Below are 4,680 nucleotides of genomic sequence, written 5' to 3' on the forward strand. Positions count from 1 at the left end.
TATTTGGTTTTGGTTGTGACTAATATGTTAAAGTTTGAACTATGTCTTTTGTGCCCCTTTTGGCATGCACAAAACTTATAGTCATTTTAAAGAGAGCATTTAGAAGCATTTACATTGTTATTTTACTAAAATTTACATAGACTAATTAGGTTCTTTCTCATAGTAACTTATTTACACTTGCATGAGAATTTGTTTTAATTTTCACAACCATCTTGAATCTTCATAAGACATCCATGGATAGTGCTAAAAGTTGGAAGCTACACTCATGTGGGACTTGGAGAGGAGAGGAACAAGGGAGGAGCATCTATGAGCATTTTGGAGAGCATCTTTGGGGTTCTTCTTTCCCTTTTTTGTTTATGTATGCTTCTTTTTGTGTGCTTTATATCTCTCTTGATGTGCATGTTAAGGTTTTTAGGTTCATTTGTGTTTCATTTTGGTTGTGTCTAACATATTAACATCTGAACTTGTCTTTTGTCTTTTGTGCCTTTTTGACGTGCATCATTTGGTGAACCTGGCGTGAATCGAACACACAACCTTCTGATCTTCTTTCTGACTTTTGTTGTTGTGATTTTCTTATAATTTTCACACACGGGTTGCACTTTAGCACTTTTGTCTCGCATTTCGGTGCCTTTGTCAAAAGAGTTTTAGCACTTTAGTTAGAGTTTTAGTGCTTTCTTTATAGTTTTAGCACTTTAGTTAAAGTTGTAGCGCTTTTGTTTATTAATTAGCATTGTTGTAATAAACTAGTGCTTCTGCACTCTATATCTATCATTTCTTTTATTATGTCAGTCATTTTAAATTAGCGCTTATGTTAATATTTTAGCATAGTTGTTATTTGTTTTGTGCTTTTGTGAGTAGTTTGACACTGTTGTCCGAAGTAGCACTTTTGTGTTCTCACAGAGTAGTGCTTTTGTAACAAAGAGCTAAAAAAAGAATTTGTAACCGAAAAAAAATTTAACTTAGGCTTGTGGAAGCCCACCAAAAGATTGGACATTTCATTAACCTTTCTTCTTGCAGGTCACTAACAATTTCTTGCAGGATTGGAGGAGTTAGAATTAGGAGTTTGATTTCTTTCTAGCTTTTCAAGTTGGGTAAAAAGAATTCATTTTCCTTTGGTTTAAAAAGAATCAACTACATTTTCATTTTGGTTGTGACTAACATATTAACATCTGAACTTATCTTTTGTCTTTGGCACCTTATTGACGTTCATCAATGATCACTGCATAATCTTAACTTGTTACATCACCAATGATGATTTTGCAGTATGGAAATTTATGAGAGAATGCAGACCCATTGTTGTGGACCACTTGACTTGGAAAATTGGAGATGAAAAATAGGCTAGATTCTGGTTTGACTCCTAAGATGGGTAGGAAAACTTAAGTGGTATTTTTGGTCAGGCGAATTGGATGAGGGAGGTAGACGTTGTCTATGGGGAGTCAATGGCTGATTACATTAGAGAGTCTCATCTGGGAAGTGACATATTTGATTGGATCCCTATTTCAGGGGTGAATATATTAAGCGAAGATAAAAGAAGACTGGAAGAAATTTTAAAATGTAGAACAATTACCCTACGACAGCTCCTAGATGAAATTGTATGGTGTGCTGCTTGGTCAAGGGAATATTCAACCAAAATTGGGTATCAAACTCAATTCCTTGAGGTGGAAGACAAGGAATGGTCATCTCACTTGTGCTAGGATAAGATGGTTGCCTAGAGAGCAGGAGCATTTTTATGGACTGGACTTTACAAATAGATTCTTACCGAGGAAATATTAAAAATCTACAATATTCTTGGGCCATCGATATGTGTAATGTTCATGGAAAATGAGGAAACAACAAATCATCTTCTTTTTGAATGCCCCTTCACAAGACAATGTTGGTACTGGCTATTTCAAAGCTTATATTGGTTCACTACCACAGATGATTGTCTTGGGAATTACATCAAAAGGTGGTCAAGGTTACATAAGAAGTCTATTTGGGGGGCGATATGGAAGATTTCTCCATCCTTATTAGTATGGAAAATATGGAAAGAGTGGAATAGAAGAATATTTGAAGAAAAGAGTTTACCTATTGTTATCTCGTCGTTCATCCTTCATAGTAGTAGTAAGTCACCCTACAAAATTTTATTTGAGTCCTTATCTTTCTAGAAATTCCTTGGTTCAATCCTTAATCCATTTGTAAAATGTCTCTTAATCCGTAGCACCAAGTTTTAATGGTCTGTTTCAACCGCATGAACACATTGAACCATTTTGAAGGGGGTTCATAATGTTCATTTAGGTTCCGCCAGTTCTAAGGTGTCTAAAGGTTTTCATGCTAATGTTCACTCAAAGTGTTTTGCAGCAGTTCTTTTTCATGGTCACGTATGATGTGTTATATCCTCTTTCTCCTAGTTGTGAACCCTTTGAACCTAGTTCAAATAGTTCATGTGTGTTCAGCATGTTCAATGAGGTTCAAAACATCAGCGACACTTAATAGAGTTAATCTTTTCAAAAGAGAATTTTATTGGTGCCGTGTACGCTTTGAACTACTTGAACTCTCATGAAGTTAGTTCAGATTGTTCATATGTGTTCAAATCAGGTGGGTCCCATGGGCTAAAAGACATGATGGCACATTTATTGCTAAGTATGATGAAGATCAAACCATATCTTGGGTGACATCTGTTGGTTGAGTTTTCAAGGAAAGTAATCATTTTTGCAAATTGATGGTTACTCCAAAAAGGCTGCCATGCATTCAATGCATGTGCATGATGTCCAATCCCAATGCTCAACACATTTGAGTTGATGATTGGAATTAATGCACTTAATAAGTTCATCTCACTTCTTTTGCTATAAGGTAAGAAATGATTTATTTCTGAAAAACTTGTTCTTCATTACTGTGAAGTTTTTGGATAGAAGGATTGGTTGCTGGTAGTCATCTATTTGGTCTCAACTGTGAAGGTGAGTTTATTTCCTATCCTCTCCAGTGATTTTTACCTTCTTTTCCTCTCTCATGATAAAATTTGCTGGGGAAAATAGGGGTTGTTGTTTATGAAATATGAAGTCCACATTGCACCTTTTCAGGAATATTTTTAGTCTTGCATGCAAAGAGCCCATAGTCAGTGATACAAACTTGAAAGGAGAAAATCTAGAAGTTTTAAAGGAAAGGGTGTTTAAAGGAATTCATGGTTCATTTGGTTTGGAAATTTTGAGTAGTGGTCTCATAGAAGCGGTAGCCTTTCCTCCTATTGTCCCATGCCCAAAACTAGTTAGGGAATGTATTGCAAGGTATGATCCTATTTCCGAAACTAGTAGGAGAGATAATGGTGAAACCCTCCTTGCAATTAACAGGGAAGTTATTTCCTCTATTTTCAAACTACCTGATTATTAGTTCTCAAAATTTTCTCCCACCCAATCAATAACCGAGTTCAATGCAGATAAAATTGGACACCGAAATAACATAGCAAATTATTGGTTGAAGGTTCCTCAAAGAGGTGGCTCTAGATTACCTAAGAATCCAAACAAGAACCACATGCTTCCCCACATCCATGATGTCATGTTACTGCTTCACCGAGTTAGAGGTTCAGCTGAGGCCTACAATTTTGATGATTGAATTTACTGCTATGTACAAATGGTGCTGCAAGAAAAGCAGTATCTTGACTGGGCAAAGTTGATTGCCGACTCCATGAGGGAACAACTGAGAATGGAAAAAAAGTTCAAGCAGAATTTCTTCATGTCCTCGTATCTGATATATTGCCTGACATTTGTTAAAGAGATAGTGGGAATACTTAGGTAGCTCACTAAGGGAGAGGTTTCTGTGTATGATTTTTACCCTATGTTGCAAAAGGATAATGCTTCGCAAGATTTTAGGCGAGTACATAATGTTTTCCTAGGAGATTTGTGTTGTGAGTTAAAGAACATGAAAACCAAGAGAATGTATGAAGATGCACAACCATTAGTGAAGAAATATGGTAGTTTCTTTGTTCAGTTTCCTCATTTTTGCTACATAAGAGTAGGCAGTTTTGAGGAAGATCCTTTCAGGCTTCCTCATTTCTGTTCAGATTGTTTTGCTCTTGCATAAATTTGTAGGCAGTTGGCTATCGTAATTAAGAAGGCTCAACCCAGAGACAAATGGGAGGATCATTTTCCTATTCAATTGGGTATTTTATCATGCAGTTCAATGTCAGATGCTTTAAGCATTAGAGCTGACCTGAAGAACTTCAATTTTCCACTGTATCATGAAAGAAAGGGCTTTGACAATAAATTTTTCTCATGAAGTCTCAGTTTGATGCCGCACCTTCCAATCCCACACCTGGAGGATTTCTGGGAAGATTGCAATGATGAGATTAAAGTGTTCAAAAGTGTAAACATGAGAATGGTTCTAGAATAGGTAGTTTCACTACAGGTGAAGCTTGATATAGGTGGAATCTAGGAGGTTTATCTAGAGCTCTTTGAACCAGGATATTTGGACCAAGCTAAACCCGAAATGTCCTCCATTAATTCGGATGTGGAAGAAGAGGATGACATATAGCTTAAAATGAAGAGGGTCTTGGAAAGAACCACAGAATGGGTTAACAAGAGGAAAGCAATGAAACTAGGCAACAAGATTGGTCCTACAAGAGGTAGTGAGGCTGCAATACATTCCCCAAAATGTTTTTCTAACCCCACTTCTATGCCTATTCATGCAGGTAAAGATAAGAAGCCATCT

This window comes from Cryptomeria japonica, chromosome 7, assembly GCF_030272615.1.
Source record: "Cryptomeria japonica chromosome 7, Sugi_1.0, whole genome shotgun sequence".
NCBI lineage: Eukaryota > Viridiplantae > Streptophyta > Pinopsida > Cupressales > Cupressaceae > Cryptomeria > Cryptomeria japonica.